Raw genomic sequence first — 10,486 nt, forward strand, 5'->3', positions numbered from 1 at the left:
TTTTTAATCTCTTTTTACTATTATTGCTGAAGGTTATTTCAGAGTCATGAATTTACTTGAACAAATATGAAATTTTCCTATTCTAAAACATCAATCAAATTTATCCCAGGAAACTGTAAAAGTTTTAAACATATTATTGTTGATGATATCAGAAGTATAATGAAAGGAACATCTTTCACTTCCTGCAAGACTATCTGTGTAAAAATGGAGAAGTCTGACTTTTCAAGCAAATCAGGACCTGAGAAATCAAGAATATCAAGGCTTAGGAAATACTTTGATCAAACCAATGTTATGGTTTAGATTGCAGATGTGCCCCAAAAGTCTGATGTGTTTTAAAGTTGATTGGATTAGGGGGTGCTGTACTCATCAGCTGTATGTGAGTAAAGGACGTGGGATCTGCTCAGAAGGAGCAGTCCCTGAGGAGTGGCATGGAAGTCTTGTCCTTGGCTTTTCTTTTCTCTCTGCTTTCTGGAAGTCTTTCTACCATGCTGTTTTTGCTTTTGAACCAGCTGACTTTGGACTGAACCCATTGGAATTGCGAGTCAAATAAGCCTCTCCTCTTTTAAGTTGTGTTGGGTATGTTGTCCCAGTGACAGGAAAGTAGCTAATGCAACAAAGAAGGAATGACTTGAACATATTTAAACTCCTCAGGGAAGATGAATTAAAATAATAGCAGAACAACAGATGGTTATCTACTCAAAGGGATACCAATAGGACAAGAAGAGGACAAAAGTCAGAGAAAAATGTCTGTATACTTTTTTATATTTTTGATAATTCTGATGATTAACCATTTAGAAATTTATGAATAAAATTTAAAAATGAACAGGGTCAATACAAGAAAATTCTCCAGGTCATCAAATTGCTATGCTGACTCTGAGTCTGATCATGCCCTTGGCTGCTTCACAGGCAAATGAGAGTTTTCAAGAAGCCTGAGACTTGGCCTCTGATTTGCAACAAGATTTTTCTTGACTTGCAAAGCAGTCTCTGCAGGCCTAAAACTCCAACGCTTCAGTGGTTGTTTTTCTTCAAGAACAGAATATCCAGAAGCCTCAATGACAACCCGCCATAGACAAAAGAAAAATGAGGTTGCCTAATGGACAAATCCCCAGTCCCTAGACTCAGAAATTCTGTTAAAAATTTGAGGAATTCCTCAGCATGCAGCCATTTACACCTTCTCTTACTTATTGAACTCTACCTCTCCTGTATGAATTTCTATTGAATAATGCTAATAAAATTTGACCAAAAAAAAAAAAAAATCCCCAGAGTATTGATTGGTATAAATTTCACACAATAAAATGTTTTTAAAAATATTTCTGAAAAACTCAACATTCATGGAAATCCTGAAGGCTAGCTTTCAGTTATATAGAAACATGGCCAAATATTGAGAATTTATTTGGGAAGATTATGGAAAACTGAAGCATTCCTGGCAAGGGTGGTGGTTACTACAGTTTCTTGGGCTTCTTCAAACTTCTTAACTTGAATTGCTGATATTCTAATGTTTTCAACTTTTTCTTGATATTGGATGTTATGTACCAATAATGCAAATTGATGAATAAAAATACTAGCAATTTGATGGAAGAGGCAAGTAAAATCCTCATTCAAATGAAATCTGTGTCTTAAAATGACACTTTGATGAGGAAAGACTGTTGCTCAGGAATCTTGGAACTGTGCTGAGGAAGGATGGAGTTAACCTTGGTTTACCTTTCTGAGACTTGAAGAAGGCCTCATGGCTGAGAAGACATATTTAATTTTATTTTCCATTCAGAGTTGATACCTCCTTCTTCCTGTCTTTATTTTGCAGACTCTCTGTTGATCTGGCACAAGTGTGCAGGTTTTAAAAATGATGATGTTATCTGTTTACTATTCAAATGCAATTTTAAATGGTTTGGCTCAGCACATTTGAATCAAAAATCCCATTAAAGATGCAATATTCCTCTGCTACCTTTCTGCCGAGTGCATTCACATGGCACTCCTTTCTCAATCAGAATATAATACGCTATACCTGTTCAGAGTGATGTGATTTCCAGCTTTGAATTTGCAGTCGTTAAACAGCCTGTTCACCTTCCTATCATGGAAATTTGGTATTCATGCATAATTTTCTCCCCTACATTTGCAAAATACATTATTAGCCACGTGATCATGCCCTTGCTCTGCTCTATAGCCTTTTCATTTGAAATCTTCCAACTTATTATTTTTGCTTTAACCATCTGATAGAAATCATGAAATTGCTGAGTTAAGATAAACTTTCTTTTTCTTCTGTGCCCCCCACCCAAGAGTGATTGGAGATTTTTAGGAATGAAGGCTGAAGACAGAGCAATGAAGAAAGAGCAAATTGATTATTTACTCTAAAGTTAAAAAGTTTTGATCATTGCATTGATGAGACGTATGCTTAATTTTAAATATTTTGCATGTACTTAACTTCCTAATTGCATGATTAAATGAGCTATGAGAGAAAGAACATAGCTGAAAGCTCAGATCAATTTCAGCCAGTTCTAGAACACTGATGGTAACTCGAGGCTGTGTTTCTCCTCTGATAATTTTTGAACTTTTTCAGAGGTGTTGTTTATTAAGCAAGGTGTACTTTTAGCTTGGGCAGCATTTTCCAATTACAGAGCCTTCCCTGCAATACCCAGAGATAGTATCAGAGACTGCACATGCATCCTAGGCTACTCCAGGCAGCCCAAAGCCAGCAAGCCCAATGCTCAGCCTTGCTTTCACAGTGTACTGCAGCTTAGGGTTGTTTTCTGGTCTTTTGACATGTTTTCTGTGAGGCGACTATGTAAGAGCAGGCTGCCTGCTATAATTGGCCAGCTGGGATTGCTTGGTGAAACTCAGGAACTCACCATCATCAATTACAGCAGTAGAAATATAGTTAAGTTGCTATTGTTTATAGAGTGTCCACGAATGTGTGTGAGTGTGTGTGTATGTGTGTGTGTGTGTGTGTGTGTGCATGTGTGCTTGTATTCACACAATGTGACTCTGTAGCTACTCAGGGCATTGATTTTTTTTTTTTTAAGAGTTGGTGCTATGGTTTGTCTGTATCTCCTGAAGATTATGTGTTGGAGATGTAATCCCCAGTGGTGCCATCTGGAGAAGGGAGCCTTTAAGGGTGATTTTGTGGGTTCTCCATGAATGAATCAGTGCTATTATTGTGAGAGTGGCTTAGTTATTGTGAGATTGGATTAGTTATTGCGAACATGTTTTTGATAAAAAGATGAGTCTGGTCCCCTTTTCTCCCCTGTCTTTCTTGTCCTATTTTTGATCTTGGGATGACGATAAGAAGGCCCTCACCATGTGCAGACTTCAGTTGAAGATTTTCCAGAACCAAGACCCAAATAAACTTCTATTATTTATAAATGAGTTGGTCTCAAGTATTCTACAGGTGTACAAAACAGACTAAGATAGATGATAATTATTTAGAAATCTAAGGTTAAGTCACAATGGTATATTCCTTATGAGAATCAAATATACCTAGCTTTCCTTAGAATGTAGGATTGACTGTTGGTGTAGATATTCAGCATTTTTTTTCTTTTGGTACCAGGAATAAAACTTGGATCCTTGCACTTGTGAAGCAGGTGGCAGAACCACTGAGCTAAACCCTTGGCCCTGATATTCAATATTTTAAACGTAATGGTGTACATGTAGTCCCAGGTTGATAATTATGAGAAAAACAAATATATCAGTTCAAGTTATACAACAACAATAACAAAAATCCCAGCTAATACTTAAGAGGTGTGGCATTAAATGGGTGTGCCATAATTTACTGAGCTAGATCTTTCATGAACACAACTTCATGCAATGACAGAACATAGATTCTGGAGTCAGATTCCCCAGATTTGACTCCTGGCCTTATGACTTATTGGTTATATCATCTGGGGCAAATCAATTAACCTCTTTGTGCCTCAACTATACCAGATCATCCATGGTCAACATCATGTAACTTTTGTCAATATCTAAGTCTCCTTAGGCATTGCATTTTAAAAAAAAAAGTAAAGAAAAAGAAAAGGACCACTGGGAAGATGTTTGCATGCAGATGTGTGGGCAGGCTGATGTGAGGTTCAAAGTGACTTGGAGATGAGACTGTTGAGATCATCTGCCTTGGAGCTCCTGGTTGAGAAGAAAGTGAGAACTTCTTGGAGGACCTTCAGGGGTTCAGTGAGTTTGGGTGGTTGGGTGGATACTGAGATCCATGTGCATAAATGCAGCAGGCAGAGAAGTTGCCAGTGGTTTCCCTGAACTCCACTGGTCAGCCTTTTCCAAAGAATCTGTAACTGTTCAATTGCCTGAACTTTAACTATTGATATTTAAAACATGCCAAGTAACTTCTGTGTTCTTTACTAAATGCTGATGGACATACTACATCAGATGTTTATAAAAGTGTTTTGGCTTAAAATAAATACTTGTATTAATTCCATCCACTTAAGTTTGCAGCCCCAAAGTGTTGGCATTTAGTTTTCACTAAATGTATTTAAGAGCATAGATTTGAGAGCCAGTACATCCCAGCTTGGTATTTTCTGTTCCTTCAGTATTGAGCTAATTACACTGGACAAATGTATAGACACATAGGAGATAGGGATGGTGCTTGCTTCATATAACAAAAGTATCGGTTGCAGAATAATTCATTAGTAGTGTGTTGACAACTTGTCTAGAAGAACAATTCTCAGAGATTCGTGTTTAGTCCATCTCCTTGCATCTTGTGAAAGATTGGAGAATTTTTCGGGAGACCATGTCTTGGGGTCCCTAAAAGTCATGTTTGCATATTGCTGTGGTCTACCTTCCTGTTGGTCTGGCCCCCGGACTTTCCTTGTGCTGGGCTGCTTTTCTGTTGAGTGGTCTGCCTGGATTGCTTCCATGATCTGCTAATGTGTATTCTCAGTCCTTGGCTCTGCTGGTCCAGTGAGCTTCTTCCAACTTGTCTGTGGCATGCTGGGATAGCCAGGGAACCAAGAAGTGCTTACCACCTGCTGCGAACCAGTTGCTACCTTGTGTAAACCATTTAAAGGAAATGCTTGTACCAAGCAAAGCAAGTTAAGTGAACTTTTTCCTTGGGTACCAGACCCAGGTATAGAACTCCCAGAAGCCTGTCTTGGCCATTAGAAGGATGCGTTTTCCCCCTTAAATTCAGACAGCTCATGTGGTCTGTCAGCAGTGTAAGCACAATGAACATTTAAGAATTTTGGTTCAATCCAGTCTGATCTGGGGAAAAGGCAAGAACATTTTCCAAGTCATCTGTTTTCTTGATGTTGAATCAGGACACCATGTACCTGCTGATGCTGATATACAAATATGGCTGATCTTTGAGAAGAAGTTATAACCTCCAGTGCAAAGATGTAGGATAAACTCTGAGGAAGAAGTTTGCATAGTAACCTACAATCTCAAATCTCTCTGTAAAGATGAATGTAGAGACTGGCATGGTGGGTCATTGAGAAGTGGAATATTTGGAGTTAGACAGATAAAAGTTAAAATGTTGGCTGCATTATCTCTCTGAATCTAACATGTTGTGTTTCAGCTTTTTCATCTATGAATACATAGGTGATTATATTTATCTTCGGAATTGTAGATGGCATTTGAACGGTAACATGTATGAAAAAGCCAAGTATATAGTGTGTGTTAAATAATGGATTTCACTTTCTATTTAGACAGTTTACCCAAATATCCTTTTTGACAGTAATGGGAAATGTAAGTTTTTTTGAGGATTAACATTTATACATGTACATGCTAGAACACTGGACTTCTGAAGGACTGCATGGATGTTAGCTAAAATAAATATTTATATTCCATCATTAATAGAGAAATAGATTTGGTAGAAACATACAGACAATAAGTTTTAGAGGCCTAAGAATAGATCTTGTACCTCAATTTGGGTGACATTCATAATAATAATGGGAGCATTTCTAAATTATTTATTTGTTCTAAAAAATAGAGAATTGAATAAATTCTCCTACCAAATGGAAACTTTACAATTAAACCTGAAGGGTTTAAAAAATTACCTCACTTCTGCCCTAAGGCTTCCTTTGAACCAGTCAATAGTTCTTGAAATTCATGAGTAGATATGGAATTTATGCCACGATATAAAAATTCAAAATGGTGGTTGAAGCACAGAAGATTCTGTGCCAATCTCTGAATTTTTTGTCATTTGCAATGGTGACATTTTTCAAGTGACATCCCTGTAAATAGCGAATAATAATATGTCTCAGACAGAGCCCGCAGGGGATAGGAGAAAAGAATGCGAATGGAGCAGAATTAAAACTGACAAGAATGAGAGTCGGCATGTAAGATAAATAGCGAGTGCGGCTGAGTGAGGCGAGCATGGGCTGCAGAACATCCTGATGATGTGTGATTGATGGAGTCAGCCATGGAGGAAGTGTCCAGTAATGTAAGAGTGGATCAGCATTGAGAGATAAATCATGCTGCAATTGTATCCTGCTATCTCAACACTAATGGGGTTGAAAAACAGCACAGTTTTGAGGGAGGTCCTGAGATAATTGTTTCCTAACAATCTCTTCTGTGTGTTGGCAAAAAAGTTAAATCAAACTCCGGGCTGCATCAGACTGTCACTGGTGTAAGGACTTAGCAGCAGACTTTTGCCATTGGATTCAGATTTTAGTAGTTGTTGGGCTCGTTGCCAGTCTAAAAGTGAAAGTCTCTTTTGGTTGCAAAGAGAATTCAAACCCTGCTGCCAAATTACCACCTTTCTTCCCCTCTTTCCTCTCGAATTTTCACTGCTAACCCTCAGAGGAGCATCCTGGCTGTCATCCCATAGCAAATCATTTGGGACACTGGGAAAATCTTTTTATTTTTATTTTTCTATAAGAATGCTGTGACCTAACTTGAGTAAGCATTTATGTAGGAAGGAGAAAGTAGAGTGAGGGAAGACAGCAGCATTTATTATGCACTTACTGTGTGTGTGACAGACACAGTGTACAGGAATGTGAAGCATTAGCCTGGGGAATCCCAAAGAAAGTAATCAAGGAGATCGACACTGGGCTGAATCTGTGAAGATGTGTTAAGACAAAGCACACGCGTCCTCTGTCCTGAATCTACTCAGGCAGGGGCTAGGGGAAGATTTATCTGAGTTGGAGAAGTCAAAGGCCTTTCTTGAAGATTTTCTGGGTGTGAGATGCTATAGTTATGCGATAGTCTTACACTGCTGTTTGTTCCAACAACTGAAAAGTAAATGCTGCTCAGGCATAGAAAATGACCCAGATGACAGCTTCCTACTTTAATCTGGAGCTGTGTTGGGCTAGCAAAAAACTGATCTGATAAATCTTGCAGGAGCAAAAAAAGAGTGATTCTACAATTTCCTTCTCAGGACATATTTCTCTAGATTTATGTGGCATTTTTGGTATTAAAAATTTTTATACATATCTAGAAATGTCAAGGGCATATAGTAGATAATCTTTCTCTCATTTTATATATATGTTTGGATATATATAATTTATGTATGCAATATATAACATATATATGGACTTTATGGGTATTATTTCATAAAACCATCTCTACATTATATATGATGCCTATGTACAATTCTGTTAGTATATATGTGTAAAGATAGGGTTATAAAACAATATTCATCTAGAGATAAGGTGTACATATCAGAGGCATGCACATAGGTTTAAATATAAAAACCAAGAAAACAAGATTACCCGAACAGACACTGGAGCTGGCCCCTATAATTTCTGTCCATTTTACAGAGGGCCTACGAAAGTGCAAGCCAAGTAAGGTATTTCTCCAAGTTTATGTTATAGTTGGGGTTAGATTCTTTTCCTCTCCACTCCCCATCCTCCTAGCCCTTGATTTCTTTACTTAGGATTCTTCAAAAGACGGGACAAAGACTTCTACCACCCCAGGCTGCTCTGTGACGCTGCTCCTCTGTGCTCAGCTGTCCTCCGGGGAGTAAGAAGCGGCCTTGGCACCCAGCCGCGATGGATGGATTCTTTAGCGTGAGGCTCCCAGCTCCGAAGAAGATCGGAAGGCGCAAGGCGGCGGGGCAGGCAAAAGCTCCTGCATCGCCCCGCGCCCTGCTTCAGGAACCACCCGGCCCATCCCGCGCTGCCCCACGGTGCGGTACCACACCGAGTTCCGCGTTGGCAGGGGCTTCAGTCTGGAGGAGCTGAGGGTGGCTGGTAGTCACAAGAAAGTAGCCCGGACCGTTGGCATCTCGGGTGACTCAGACACCGAGTCCTGCAGGCCAATGTGGAGTGACTGAAGGAGTACTGCTCCAAACTCACCCTATTCCCCAGGAAGCCGTCGGGCCCCCAAGAAGCGAGCAGCTCTCTGAAGAACTCAAATTGACCACCCAGCTGACAGGGCCTGTGCTGCCCATCCGGAGTATCTCCAAGAAGAAGGCCAAGATCATCACAGAGGAGAAGAACTTCAAAGCGTTTGCCAGTTTGCCAACGCCCGGCTCTTCGGCATCTGGGCAGAGAGAGCCAAGGAAGCTGCAGAGAGGAACTTTGAGAAGAACAATCCAAGCACTGTTTTGGTCTTATAATAAATGCTCAGAAAAGCTTAAAAAAAAAAAAAAAAAAGAACAGTTCACACAGTGTACTCTTCATACCTTTTGCAAATTTTCCCTTGACACATAAGCATCTGATGGCATCAGAGGTCCTATTTCACCTGAAATACAATGACATAATCAGTTGGGTTATTTGCTAATATAGTTTTGAAGTATTTCGTTCCAAAACAGACTCAGGGTTCTCTGTTGTAGCATCTGAATGGATGTTTTTCACAGTTGTTTCCGAGTTATCCAGGACGTGAGATAAAGAACTCTGAAATTGAAAGGAGTGGCTTAAGTTTAGAGGAGATCAGTGTTAGGAATAGTTAGGAATCTATTGTCTTTCAACTTGGTGTTGCTTTTTATTTGTGGATGGGTTTGCAAGGAACTTTCTGTATCTTCATAGTCTCTTCAAAACCCATTTTAATCCTAAAAAGGTGTTCAATTTGCCTTCAGCATACTAACACTGGAATGTCTTCTCTAGAGATAATCTAGTTGTGTGCCTTTATTCTAAAGATTGGAAACTGAGACCTAAAGATTTTAAAAAGATCAAAGATCACACAAAAGATGGTTAAAGGGAAAAGCCTTGTTTTCCCAGAAACTTCCCAGTTTTAAACTAAGAGCCCTTCTTGTTTTGGGCTAACTGGGATGGTTGATCATCCACCTTTGACTGCTTTAAACTAGTTTTCTATATTTATTTATTTACATTGGCCTTTTTTTTTGGAGACAAACTCTCACTACGTAGTTCAGGCTGGCCTCAAACTCACCACAATCCTCCTGCCTCAGCCTCCCAAGTGCTGGGATTACAGGTGCACATTACCATGTCCAGTTGAGCTCTCTTTAATATATCAGCTACTTACTTGATTGGCAAAAGTGTAAAGTAGGCTTGGAGGGGAATTGCATGCTGCAGATACTGGCAACATTCTAGAAATTGGGCAGACAGACCCCAAGTGTTCTGTTTGGGTTATTTGGCTCGGAGCAAGGACTCAACAAACATGTTAAATCAATGAGTGAAAAAAATGCAGCTGCTGGAAACAAGAGCTGTCTCTAGTTCATTTTTCTCAGTGTCATTCTAATTCTCATCAAGAGGGTATCAGTGATTTTCTGCTTTTTCACCAGATTTTATTCTCGACTGGGTAAGAGTAAGTTGAATGTAGCCTATGGGGCTGCTGTTTTGCCAAGGGTCTTTTCCAAGATACTTTTCACAACGTTTTTGAATCATCTTGACAGTATTTCTGAAAAAGTGGCAAAAAGAAAAATAAGAAAAGTTATCATAATGAGAAATGACAGGAGGCAGCTTTCTCATAGGGGTTGTCAAGGAAAGAATTGTTGAATAATTCAAATAACAGATTTACTCATTTCTAAGCTATTTCCCACTCTGGCTTTGAAAATATTTGCAGAAAAGTTCCAGGTTAGGAATTACCTAAGAGCTGAATCATTGCTGCTGGGAGATGAGCTGAAGGGACAGGCTCCTTCAGGTGGGGAAACCACTGCAGTTAGAGAGCACGGACAGAATTTTCTGGATCGGCAGGCCATTGTTATTTTCTTATCCTCAGAAAATGGAGACAGGGTTTGCCCTGAACAGGTCTCTGGGAGCAAAATGTACGGAGCTGTCCAGAACAGATTAGCACTGAGTGTGGCAGTTGTTCAGCCTGTCCACCCCACTGTTCCTTTGTTTTCTGCAGCTTTCTCTGGGCATAGAAAGGGTAGGGACTTGTGAAACCCAGGCAGGTATTAAGTCCAAGTGAAAGAAATTGTGCTCCTTTTAGGGAATTTCTGCAGAAGTTTAGAGGCCCGAAATGGTTATATTTTTGGATAATCTGTGAAATCTTCTTATCCGTATTTCCTTAACCTTGTTATCACAGGTCACTGAGGTTTGGCTACACTTGTTCCTTATCTGCCCTGAGAGGACTTGGGAAGGAATTTTTTATCTTTTGCCTCTAAATCCTTGACCATAAATCTATGTTTCAATTTACCAGACAGCATCGT

General features: G+C 39.5%; 1 pseudogene; it reads left to right on the plus strand.

The window, feature by feature from the left end:
- Positions 1–8,494, plus strand: part of LOC117284196 — an 85,945-nt pseudogene extending 77,451 nt beyond the window's left edge.
- Positions 8,495–10,486: the final 1,992 nt, after the last annotated feature.

This window comes from Fukomys damarensis, unplaced genomic scaffold (assembly GCF_012274545.1).
Source record: "Fukomys damarensis isolate Sample0158 unplaced genomic scaffold, DMR_v1.0_HiC HiC_scaffold_35, whole genome shotgun sequence".
NCBI lineage: Eukaryota > Metazoa > Chordata > Mammalia > Rodentia > Bathyergidae > Fukomys > Fukomys damarensis.